The 13,855-nt window shown below is 42.1% G+C and overlaps 1 pseudogene; it reads left to right on the forward strand.

Annotated features, from left to right (window-relative positions):
• Positions 1 to 11,346: 11,346 nt before the first annotated feature.
• LOC149210286 (uncharacterized) lies at positions 11,347 to 12,741 on the forward strand (annotated as a pseudogene).
• The last annotated feature ends 1,114 nt before the right edge of the window (positions 12,742 to 13,855 follow it).

A 13,855-nucleotide genomic window follows, 5' to 3' on the forward strand; every position in this document is an offset into this window, starting at 1 on the left:
AACACAGTAGTGAGACAGTCCACTGCCACGCTCATGGTTACCCGTGATGCCTGATGCAGTGAGGATGATCCGTTCACTCGAGCTATGGTGAACAAGATTATCCTGAGTGACAAACTCTCCACATGTGGGATAGAGATCTGGCTCCCGACCTTCCGATGACTCGGGCAGTAAATCTGTACATAGTCATCTACACTGAGGCTATTCCGTGTCCTGCCCCAGGAATGTACTACCTCTCCCCTTCGGGAAAGGCCCGTGATAAAATATATGTCTTCCACTTCTATCCTGAGTGGAATCTGATCAATCACAAATGCTTCCTTATCGACATCCCAATAATGAATGAGCCTCTCGAGCAGACGCGTGTTTGATTTCATATTTGGCAATTTGAAGAATTTAAGCAACCCGCATCCCCGTAGGGCATCTAATGCCTCATCATTGCCCATAACTTCATTATCCACGGCTGAGTGCTCTCTTTCACGCCATGTGATAGTCATCCTGGAAGAAAAAATCATTTTCATCCGTTAGTTTTGTTTATAAAAATAGTTCGCTGCGCACACACGGGTTACTATATACACAGTCGCGTGTAGGGCCGTCGTATATGCGAGTTCAATATTGCCAACCCGCGTGTACGCCGCGAAAGATTTTTTTGCAAAAATCCAACTGTAAAAAATCAACTAAAATTCCTAAAAACTATCATAATTAATTGCAAGATAAGTTTGAGGCTTACCTGGAAGTTTTCGGCAAGTTTGAACGGTTGAATTGATCACAGGGAAGTTTGCTCCTTTTGCTCCACCATTTTTGCTCTCCAAGTCAAATGGTGAAAATGGTGAGTCAAAAATGCCTTTTATAAGTTTTGAAAATGCAAAATTTTTTCAAAATTTTATTTTGTTTGGCCTCTTGTGACTTTTAACTTGGGAGCTTGGAATGCCGAGTTTGGTTTGTTTTCAGGACATTTTGGACATTTTTCGACAGTTCGAGACGGTTCCATGACCGCTGACCCGTCATGGCAGGTATCGTGTTTTCACTGGCATATAGGTTAGGGACACCATTTTTCCGTTGCATTATGCATACTAGCCTCCATATGACCAATACATCTGCCGTAGGGTCCACCCCATCGTGTTATGGTTAGTAAACCATTTTCACTCGCCGATTCTTTAAATCATGACACGATGGTGGAGCCATCCCTTTACATGGGCATCATAGTTAGCACCTCACTGACATTTGTTGCCCATGCTGCTTCGTTTTGAGTAGGCTCGGGAGTCCTCTGTAGTCCCGCCATGACTTATGCGTTGAAGACTCATTCCTCTTTGCTTCTTCGCTTCGTTCTGGCCTTATACCCTAGAGGCTCCTATGTGTGTTGAGTTGTACTTCTGCATTGCATGTTGACCATTTGCACCTTTTGGCCTAGAGCCGGCTTCACTTGGACTCGTGTTTAAGCCAACTTTTGACCATGACATCTGCAAAATCAACCTTGCATACCTTTGACTTCTGCAGCTTGACATACCCTGATCCGTGGAAGGAACATACCTCTGAGTGTCACTGACCAGTTTTCACCTCCCTGCATTGAGCATAGGAACGTTCCTTTCCCAAGAACTAGATCATCTGTTTCACCGACACTCGTTCTTTCCACTGTACCATAGCATTCTTTTATTCTTTTTCCGGCTTAACAGAAAAAGATAAAAAAATTAAATATTCCAAAAAAAAGAGCGGGAACAGGGACATTATTTCCATTTATTGTTGGCAGCTAGAGTCAGTCGTGTCGCCCTTGAACAAAGCACTCAAAACAAAGTCTCCTCCGCATGGGTGGGATTTAGTTTGACTTAGATATGCCATAACCTTGTTACTGAGTCAGTTCTCCCCCGATTGGTTATCTCTTCCAATCATATGGAGGGTTCGTTCGTGCCTCCTGCATGGCGAACTTATACAGAGTCATCATATGCTGCCACATAGTCACTTTGAGTCGTGCTTTTTTTCAAGGGAAGTTAGCCTGAGTCGGCCTTTCTGCGGTGTCTCTTGACTCATTTTTCAGTCGGCCATCCCTGGTTGTCAGTATCATGTCTATCATCAAATCAGCTATATTGGTCCTTTACTCGTGCCGGTTTGAGAAGGTCCCCATTGACTTCTTGCTGGCGGGTCTTGTCCTTATCGACGATGAAACCTTGCTTTGAGGACATGCCTAGAGCCGCACCCTGGCCCTATTTTCATTATTGATAGGTCACCTTGTGCTCAGCATCGATCAGTATCATGGGTCTTTGACTGAGTGGTTTCCCTTGTGTTCGACATCAGCATACATTATCACACATTGGGATTCGTGCAGTAACTTGGTTTCCATTTGACCCTATTGGTGGATACCTCGCCTCTGTGTCAGCTTTCATTATTGGTTGGTTCAGAGGGTTTCTGCCGTGCGCTAGCCACATCTTGTGTACGCCGGAAACGTACTTCGGTGGGGTTACTACATCTTTTTCATCCGATTCCTTCCACATTATTGGCCTACGGGTTACACTCGTGCTAGATTGATGGAGGATGCCTTAATGCTTTCCTTCTAGCAGATCTTTCCCTATCGACTCCGACTCATTGCTCTGGGGCAAAGATCTAGAGTCCATTTGGCAGTACCTTGGGGTTTGCAGTCATTAGTGGCAGATTCCTCGCTATCGAAAGTGGGAAACCATCATTGTCTCCTGATCGATAGATTCTTAGAGGTGTTCGACTTCAGCTCATCTATTCACACTTGTTAGATTGTACTGGGTACCTTGACGCTCATTATCATTATCGATGAGTAGTCTCGCGTTTGTTAACGATATACATCAATGACCGGTAATCAAACGATTTCTCACATGGTCGACTTCAGATCATTTATTCCCATGGTGTAGAAATGTACCACGACGGTCGGTGAAGACCTCAGGTTGTATCAGCATTCATTGGTTCACTTGACAGTTGCTCCTGTTGCTGCTAGTTGATACCACTCCACCTTATATGTTGCAGTCAGTCATGGCGACATTCTATATGCTGGCACCTGAGTTTGCAGTGTAGTACCATCCTATTCCATCATGTTCAGTTGGTACCTTTTGGGATCAGTCTTTGATATCAGTGATCCGTTGCATCTTTCAGCATCATTGACAGTCTTATATGTGATATTCAGACATGTACTTGCTCCTTATGATCAGATGATCCATTATGTATCTTCCAGTCATTTATACTTGTATACTTAGTGGATCCGCTTGTACTTGATATGCGGACATGCTTTAATTTTTCTGAGCATGGATATGCCCGCCTCAGACAGTGTTTCTTTCTGATCTCCTTTTGGTGGCTTGGCAGGCTGAATTCTGGTGAAGTCCTCCTCAGTTTCTCGACAAGACTTCCTTTCCATGTTCTTACATAATATATTTCGGCCATCATGTTCCCCTTCTAACCTCATATATTAGGGGGCATCTGTTATAGCTCCAAATCTCACTCTTATGGTTTGTGATGCTGCACTCATGGCCTAGGGCAACCCCTCCTTCCAGACCTGGTCCTAAAATTTAAAAAACAGTGTTTTATCCCCTATACGCAACATTACCCTGAGTTAAACCCATGTACACGCGGGTCTGTGTATACCCAACCCACGTGTATGTATTAAAACACTTAAAAAGAAAAAAAAAATTCCTTATTTTCGGGCGGAGATCGCGGGTTTTACCTGCTGATCACCTGTTAGTGCCCGTGGCCCAACTATTCCCAACCAACTCCTAACTAAAAAACTACTTTGGAGATGGTATAAAAAGACATCAAAGGGAAGGCCTAAGGGAGAGAGAAAAGAAGAGCAAGATTATTATGCTGAGATTTTCCCCTTAGACCAGGTCTGAAGTGCTTGGTGCCTTCTGCACTTCCCCCATTTTGCATAGGAAACCCTTGTTTCCATGTGTATTGGTGATCAGTCATCCTTTATATCACCATTGAGTAAGACTTGGAAGGAGCTCTTGTTGGAGGCTTGAGGCTGGAACGAATCCGGGAGGAAGCTTTGCTTGGAGCCTACTGAAGGTGTTTCAGGTGAAATCTTTCCGTTATATGTACTTTACTTGCCTTTATATTAAGAAACACATCTTGGTTCTTGAAACAATCTTTCTTTGTGCTTATGAGATTCTTGTCTTGAATTCTTATGCAAGTAGTTACTTAAAGATTTTTATAACTAATTTTATAGCATGAAGATGGTTTTCATATAAGTATTTTTCCATGTACTGTTGTGTTCTTTGATTTGTTTGTTTTACAGGTCAAAGGAGAAGAAGGGAACTCCAAGAAGGGTTTGGACCCTAAAGGCCTTCTCGAACGTAGGACCTTAGGTACGTACCCTAAACATTAGAATTTTCTTACAGTAAAGATAATGGCTGTGTGTGTGTTTCTTTGAATAAGCAATTTTCAGTCTGGTAGAGTCTTAACCCAAAGGACCCTAGGGGTACTTTCCCCTCAACCAGATGACCATCCTCGTGGCCTTGTAGAAAAGGCTAAGTATATTTTGTAGCGAATCTAGGTCTCTACCTGAACCCTTGGAGAAGATGAGGATATCCTCTACAAATAGTATATGGGTGATATGAAGTAGTTGGGCGACAAAGATACCCTCAAAGGAACCCCTTCCTTCAGCCTCTAACAACTTCTTGTTCAACCCTTTTGTAATGAGAAGGAACAGTAAAGGTGATAGAGGACAACCCTACTTGAGCCTCATTTGAGCCAAGAAGAAAGTAAAAGTTGAATCATTAATAAGAACACTAAATGATGCAGTCGTCGCATAATTCATTATCCAACTAATAAATGGAACCTGAAACCCCACATGAGTAAGCAAGAGCCATAAGAAAATCCAATTTACTCTATGATATGCCTTATAGAGATCAGAGATCCAATTTTATAAACACCCCTTTCAATTTCAAAGTTTTAAGACTATGAAGACATTCTTGGGCAACCCCAATGGCTTTGTGGATTTTCCTTCCCTCAAGAAACCCAAATTGTTCCTATGAAATACATCGAGAGAGGATTGGTTTTAGTCTCCGAACAATCACTTTGGAAATGACTTTATACACATAGTTGCAAAGAGAAATTGGATGAAAATCCTCAAAAGAGTATGGAATTTCCACTTTAGGAATTAAGCCAATGAAATTTGAGTTGAAAGTTGGATGAATAAAGAATCCATTCTTGGCTTCATTGACCACCCAAAGGAGATCAGGTCCCACTAGCTTGAAATAAGCAGTGAAAAATTCCACAACCCAACCATCCAAACCATGACTTTTGTCTTTTTGAAAGTTGGCTAAGACTTCCTTCAGTTCACCCTCCGAAACCTTTTCCATCAGATCTAGTTTATCTTCTGCCTCAACAAAGTTTAGAAAGTATTGTTCAACCTTGATCGCCTCTGCGATGCTAGTACCAGTAGGTTCAAAATATAATGTTTAAAAATGGTTCGTTCCCAGTTGTGATAGTCCTTCAAAGGAAGATACAGGTTCCCCCTGGTCCCGCACACTCCATATAATGTTTGAGATCTTCCTCCCGTTGGCATAAGAGTGAAAAAAATTGGTGTTCTCATTACCGCATTTTTAGCAAGATGGCCCGACTTTTTAATCTCCATGTGGACTCCATGGAGGCTAAAAGTGCCTTTCGTTTGGAATAGAGATGGAAAAAAATATCCTTTGAAACATGGGAAGGAACAACATCACCAACGACAGAGGAATGTTGCTCGATCAGAAGTTCAATCTAACTGATCCTCAAATCCTCCTCCAACTGATGTTTGATCACCCATTCATTTGTCAACAATTTTATGTCTTTTAAGTTTTGGAGGAAATGAGTCGTCGTAGATTTTCCCGCTCCTCTAGAGAAAGGGCACTAGTTTGCTTTAAAGAGATTTGAAAAACACGAATCAAGAGCCTATTTGGAGTTCATTTTGAAAGGACTAGTCGACTTATGGAGTTTGTGCAAAATTTTGAAAAGAATTGGGAAATGGTCAGAGATCCCCCCAGAACCCACCTGCTAATGAAATGATGGGAAACGTTGAATTAAACTTTCAACAATCAGAATTTTGTCGATTCTCTTAGCAATAAACTCATCACCCAACCACATATTCCTCTAGGTTGGCATGATATGACTCAAGGCCAAGTCGAGGAGATTTCTAGCTGATAAATGGTTTGTGAAAAATCCAAACATAGGGTCTGATTGGGCCCTCGTGACCTAGGATTCCAACTCCCCAATAAATAAATTTATATCCCCACCCCATAATCAAATTATTGTCTTTAATAAGGATTTATTAAATGCCTTGTTCAAATAAGTTACCTTATCTAGATGTGGTTCGTAGATATTTACAAATGAAATATTAATATTATAATCCTTCACTAGGCCTTCCACCCTCAGACCATTTGGGAAGCTCCAAAAATTTTCCATGTTAAAATTTCTTATATCCCACCCTATCACCAGACCACCTGAATGCCCTATGGAATCGTCTAATATAAAGTTCTAGGAAGGAAGGACATATTCAAGAAAAAATTTAATGACAAACCCTTCACTAAGGGTTTCCTGAAGAAAAATAACATTAGGTTGTTCGATATGGAACAAACGTCTCAGTGCAAGTTTTTTGGGATCACTTGCTAAAACCCTACAATTAAATGAGAGAAATTTCATTATGGGACACTTTGAAGGGGAATCAACACTCTAATGCCCCATCGATGGAAGATTGACGACCTGCAACCATCTCCTCACTAGCCTTATCTTTGGCTTTAGATAAATTTAATTTTCGACCCTACCCCCTAGACTTAGTACCCGAGACAGGGAAAATGCCAAGTCCTCCAGAAAAACCTTCAAACACGGATACAAATAGCCTTGATATGATGTTATCAAGGATATCCCTCTATTGACGGTGTTGGACCCACCAACATGTAAGGGGGTCTCCTCGGTAAGAACTCCCAATTAGACCTTAGACCATTTGGTGTAGGCGTCCCAACAGTGGGTCGTACAGTAATGCCTTCACTGCGATTTTGCACAGAGGCAAGTAAGATGTCTCCGTTGGTAGCAAGGGTGTGACAACTATAGCAAGCCAAGGAAAGTGAATGAGAGGTTCTAACACACGGGGTTTGAGATGAGTGCGCCCCTTGGAAACCTGTGATAGCACGGAGTTAAGAAGGGAGCACATGAGCAAAGATGCATCACAACATGGAAGGAAAGTTAGCTAGCAATCCAAAGTGATGGTTAAACCAATAACACGTTTCAGAAAGATTCATACATACATACACAGAATAGTCCATACATGCATGTGTAAGCAAACAAATATATACATCATTTAGAGTAAACCAGATAGCATAAAATACAATACAACATATGCATGAAACATGTTGGCTTTGTTATATTAAGAAGCGCAAGTTCCAGTCATACAATACATCTGCGTCTAACCACTAGTTCCGACAACGGAATGTTACAGCCACAACCACCTACTCCTCCAAAGAGATATACTAGCTCTACGCAGTGGAGAAGCCAAGACTCGTTATAATATTGCCCAAGCTCTCTCCAAGATAGTCTTATTGGAAGCTTGGCTGACCAAAAACCTATACAATTAATTATGAGGTACTATTTATAGCAAAGGGTGGGGTGACCCATGACATTCCCCTTTGTGACAGTTCATCTACCCTCATGACTCTTCATCTACTCTATGACTGTTACATCCAACTATCGACACTTGAATTTCCACTTGACAAGACGTTACATTACAATGCACATGTGCCCATGTGAGACAAAATGGCTTGAGCAAGCCATGAAAGACATCACTGACACTCGGTCCGTTGTGGTGATACCAACTCTTTGACATGCTTGTGATGGTGAAGGTGGTGAGATGATGCCAAACTTGGTCATCTATGATGGTGTGCATGCGCTCAATGGTGACCACTTGCTGAAGCGAAATCTTGCCTTCGTTGCATCCGGGTACATTGGTATGGATCCTCCATCCAACTCGTCTGCTAACATGCACATGGTCTTCTTGGGTGCGGCCGAACTGGCAACACACTGATGCATAGTGTCTGCGTTGATCTTCCAATGTGTGTTGGTGGTCATGCGCATCAACTTGTCAACTGCATGTTCAGCTCCAGTCAGACTTGCTTCTTGTCTTTGCCTCGGTGAGTGTGCCAAATGGGTTAGATCACATGTGTGCGCACAATGACATGCATGTTGCTGAATTCCCTTGCATGTGATCAACAACACTGCTCACCATGTCTGCTCCATGACAGCTGATGGGATGGATCTATAACTTGTACGGGCACAGTTTCATCTATGAGTGAATGTTGCATCTGCTATTATACCTGTTCTTGCTGCAACTCATTCTCTTGTCTATGCAGCTCCTTTTCTTCCTTGAGTTGCTACTCTAGCACATGCAACTCCTTCTTTGTTGTGTTCTCTGACTTTACACGATCTTCATGTCATGCCGTCACCTCATAGCCTAATTCTACAAAGTTGTTGTCATCAAAAGTGGATCTGCTTAAGCTTGCAACTTTGCTCCGCCTATGTGTTGTCAACAACCTTCCCCTCGTGTTCGATACATCCGGTATGCTGCATTCAAATGCTATTCATGTTGTTGCTTGCTGTGATGCTGCTTCCGTCATATCTTGATGTCCTTGTCTACGAACAACTTGATGTCTTCGTGGGTAGGTAAGTTCATAGACACTTGATCGATTGCATCCCCAAGTGTGCTTTGAACGATGTTTTCGACTCTGCTCTCTTGGAAACCATTGTACATGTGCTGCTGAGAGGCAGATGAACACATGTGATATCTGGAGACATGGAAACACTCATGGAAAGCAATGTGTCAGTCGAAAACCAAAACGAACTTGAGAACTAACTTCCAACATACATGTGTGATTGATCATGAAGGTCGTGCAATTTCCGCTGGGAGTTCGAGAGATTGACTGCCAAAACTACGCAAGGCATAGTCCGGGCTGTTAGGTGGCTAACTGACTACTAGAAATACACAATGCACAGTCCAACCTGGCCTGTTGAGGATTGCAACTGCGGAATGCGCAATTTCAGTCAGCAGTGACATGCAACCAACAAACTGCATTGCGTAATTTCTGGGGCCAACATGACACTTCCTCCAAGAATTGCGCAATGCAAGCCTGGAGGTCAATGGTTGGCTAGGCTTATGCAATTTCTGGAGGGAAGGTAGAGCCTTCGATTCCAAAAATGCGCAGTGCTAACCGGGCAAGGCACGACTCGGGCCAAGGCAGCCCAATCCGACCGATGGGTGACTGAAAACACAAGAAGTGTGAAAGAATGATGAGATGAGTGCAAACAAGAGTGAATGATAATTCATGAAAACAACAAGTGCAAGATTTGGAAAACGAGAAAGCATGCATGTGTGTGAAAAGAGTAATCGCAACAGTGACTATCCATGCAAAACAATGTCATGCATGTGACAGCAATGATATGTTAACAAAAACTAAATGGTGTTAGTACAAGCTAGTATGTATCAAAATGACAGCAAGCACTCACTGAAATCAAGTAGACAATATTCATACAAAGCGAAACACAAAAAGAACCAGAAACATAGCGTGAGACATGAAAAGCAGGCTTACCCCAAAACAACTGAGTTGGATGTGCTGATGAACCCTAGATGCAATGTGGGATGCTAGAGTTACAAGGTCGATGTGAGGAATGAACTCTGCAGTGTCTGGTTGATGAGTTTCGATAAAATCGAGGTTGCGACGCGCATGCCACAAATCTAGGGAAAGTGACACTTGGTGGGAGGTTTCTGAAATGATCCTTGCATGTAACCTCCAATTGCTAAAAATAGATGCCTGAAACAAGGGTTGCCTTTGCATGTTGCCTTGGGAGGAGCAGCCCATGTATGAAAATCAGTTTTTCTCGGTCCTGAAGGGAACTGGTCAACTCAATTGCACACGCAACAATCTTCTCAACTGGGAGGAAAAAATGCGCATTTATGGGAGAGAGCTGGGCTGCCTACCTAGAGGGATTGCACAAGTTCTAGGTAGAGTAGCTGACTTCTGCCCGGAATTGCGTAATTTCTAGGTTGAGTAGCCCTACTGGGAGGAATTACACAATTTTATCAGTGAACAGTGACAAGAAGATTTGGGCAATTCTTGAGCCCAACAGGCTGCCAGGCAAAATTGCGCAATTTCTGGAGGGAAGGCTGGTTGCCCTCCACAATTGTGCAATTCCTTAAGGGAGCTACTCAACCTGCAGTTCGACTAAGTCTGGTGAAACATCCTGTGAGGGGGATGCAACAAGCATTGATGGATAGGCTATCATTCTAGACAAGACAAGACATGCTGCTGTGAAAGGTTAGTAGGGAGACTCCAAAATGAAGCTAAGGAAAAATTTTAGAGGGTGTTTGTAGCCGCTACAACACTTGGCCACACACTGGTAGAAATCTAGCACTCTGAATGGACCTTGTTCATGAAAAGCAAGTCTTACACCTTCAGAAGTATTGTTCAGTTCTTAGTTCGTCTGGGTTTCCACACTGCTTGATTGTAAGATGTAGCATCTGCCAAGCTCTTGGTCGGTCGACACACATTCCAAGACAACACAGTTGTTTCGATTGGGGTTGAGGAGTATATGATGCACAAGCAGTATAGTCGTCAGAGTCTTAGTTTCATCTCTGGTGTTGCTCCACTGCCAACAGGCCTGGACAGTACCCCGACGGAGTCACGCAAGAACACAAGCATGGATCCCCTACCAACGATCCTGGTTAGTACCTCGGTGGAGTTACTTGCATCGCCTCTTTGCACAGGAAGACTTTCTCTTCTTTTGCCTTATTCATTTTCATTTTTCACTTTTCATTTTTTCATTTTCTTCATAACTGTGCATAACACTTATTCATTTCAGAGGCGGAAGAGGGAACCCGACTTATTGAGAGCAGAAGAGGTTTTTCCTTTAGAGAAGTAGTTTATTATATACCTCTGAAATTCTTGTTAAGGTTTCCCCCCTCACCTTACTCTACTTGACTGAGCTGACAAGGTGTTATCACTGAAAATTCTAATGCCAAAATTTCAAAACCGGTCACATTAGTTTGATGCGCATAAAGCCTTTTTGTAGTTTCGCAGCGCAACATGTTTTAGGCTGCGCTACAAAATTGGGGATTTGTTCGAATCCATAGCAACTGTCATGCAAAATAGCTCTGGGGTGGATGCATTTTACACGAGGCATGCTCTCAAGCTCCTGTGTGTATGCTTGTCATCAGTTCTGAATCTGAAGGGACATCTCCTAATACTTCTGAACAGTTAATAGATTCAGCGTTCAAGGTCAATATGGAGTATTAAACTTATTGATATACTATCTCCCAAGGCACAGTTAACATTGTGCAGCTATTTCCAGACTGCTGCTAGGAAGAGATCAAAAAGACACATGGCAGAGACAGATGAGTTTGTGACAAATAGCAATGAAGGTGTTTTGATGGATGCATTAACTGTTTCAACAACGTATTTGAAAATGAAGGCATTGTGCATGAATATTTGTAATGAACTACGCATTGATATTGAGATCCACAATCAACATATACTCCCAAGCTCTCTAGATCTTCCAAATATTTGTGCTTCCATATACAGTGTGGATCTTTGCAATCGACTACGGGCATTTCTTGTTGCATGCCCACCATCAGGCCCTTCTCCGCCTGTGGCAGATCTTGTTATTGCAACAATGGACTTTCAGAGAGATCTAGCTAACTGGAATATCTGTCCGGTAAAGGGAGGGGTTGATGCAAAGGAGTTGTTTCACTTATACATAATCCTGTGGATTCAGGGCAAACGACTTTCATTGCTTGATTCCTGTAAGCTTGATAAGGTCCGTTGGATAGGTGTCACAACACAACATTCAACAACACCATTTGTCGAGAAGATGTATGAACGCATTAAAGAGACTTTAAATGAATATGCAATCATTGTTTGCCGTTGGCCCGAGTATACATTTTCTCTAGAGACTGCAAAATCTGAAGGTAAAGAAGAAATGGCATCACATATAATCACAAAATTGAGAGAGACAGTCTAAATTCAAGGAGACCCAATGGAAAGACTTGCAGCTTACATGGTGGAGGGTCTTGCTGCACGAATAGAATCTTCAGGAAACAGAATATACAAAGCTTTGAATTGTAAAGAGCCACCAAGCACTGATACTTTATTTGCCACGCAAATGTTATCTGAAGTTTGCCCATATTTCAAATTTGGTTGCATGGTGGCCAATGGTGAAATTTGTAAAGTTCAAAGATCTCAGAGACCGATTAAAGGGTAGCAGCAGGTTCTTTCCAGGATCAAACAAAGTATTACAGATTGCATTGGGGTCGCACAGCTGCTGATGAAGTCAAGGACGGTATTCATAAAGCTAGTGAGATGTTACATGGTGAATGTGGTCTATTCTTTACCAATCTACCAAAAGAAGAGGTTATGAGAATTTTTGAAACTTTTGAAGAGCGTGATTTTGCAAAGAATGGATCACTTGCAACAGAGCAGCCGTTGAGAAAACGGTTGAGTTGAATGAAGGTCCTTTGGAACAATTCACGCATGAGATGGAACCATTTCTGCGGAAGCAGGGGATGCCAGTTCGATTAAATAAAGGTGTGATAGAATTAGTGGCAGATCATGTAGTTTGCTGAGAAGAAGAGCCAATATCACCCGAAGCATCTCACATACTACATTTAATGGGTGTTCAATGGCTACATTCCACCTCAACCTTGTATGCCGGTGGAGTCCTGATGAGTTTGAGATTTATAGAGATCATGGTGTGGCAAATCCTTCAGATGGTTCGTAGTGTATGCATTAAGCATCAAATTCTTTTACAAGTTTTTGGTTCACGGTATTATTTTAATGTAATACCTCAAGTTCCTTTTGGCAAAAATATTGGCTTATGAATGGGAGAACTTCTGAGAATAGTTTTCTCATTCTAGTGTTACTAGAGTTATTGATTTGTAATATAGGTAACAAGCTCATGTTGGTGTAGCTCTTTTAAATACAATCGCACCTGCCCAATCATCCCAAAACTGTACGTTGGCACAATCGTAAAATTATGGGCAGGTAAACCCACGAATAAGGAGCAGAATATCACTATCCGGTCGTCTGGAGGACTGATAGAAGACAAGATACAGAAAATGGTGAGAGAGGCTGAGATGCATGCGCAAAAAGATCAGGAAAAGAAGGCATTAATCGATGCTAGAAATGCTGCGGACAACACGATATACTCAGTAGAAAAGCCCTGCAGAAACTTAGAAATAATTCCGGGCTAATGTTGAATGGCGTGAGGTTTGTAAGGATCAGTGTGATTCTGTTGATGAAAGCCAAGAAAACTCAAGAAAACGCCATAAACTTTAAATGCTTGCATGGGTTTCAGTCCAAAGGGGAGCTGTCAGTTAAGGCAAACTAAAGACCGGTACACAGGTGGCAGTTTCCTATGTTTCAGGGGATTGGAAAACATGGAACCTTGGAGACCCACCACAGCCACCGCCAGAAGGAGAGCAGATGTCAAAGAACGAGAACCATTGTAATTAAAGCCATCATGCATAACACGGTGTTAGAGTCCTACTTGATTTAGATCTCTTAAAACTCCAGTCAGCACTTCCGTTGTATTTATTAGTTAATTCGATAGTTGATAGGTGTCAGTAGAGGTAGTTATCGACTCCCCTCATGCTGGAGGAGGAAGCTCGAATTAGTTAGAATAAGAATTCTATATATAGCTGAAACAACAATGTAATGAGGGTTGGAAAATTTTATAACAGAGGACTGTTTTGGCTTATGTAAAGACAGAATTCAGTAATATAAGTTGGCTGTTTTTCTTCTCAGGATTCATGAGGGATTTCCATGTTTAGAATGTGTGATTTTATTCTTTCCTTAATGTCTTTTACAGTTGCATATATGTATAATCACTCAGA

This window comes from Pinus tabuliformis, chromosome 1_2 (genome assembly GCF_031772625.1).
Source record: "Pinus tabuliformis cultivar Carrire ecotype Pingquan chromosome 1_2, CPIR1, whole genome shotgun sequence".
NCBI lineage: Eukaryota > Viridiplantae > Streptophyta > Pinopsida > Pinales > Pinaceae > Pinus > Pinus tabuliformis.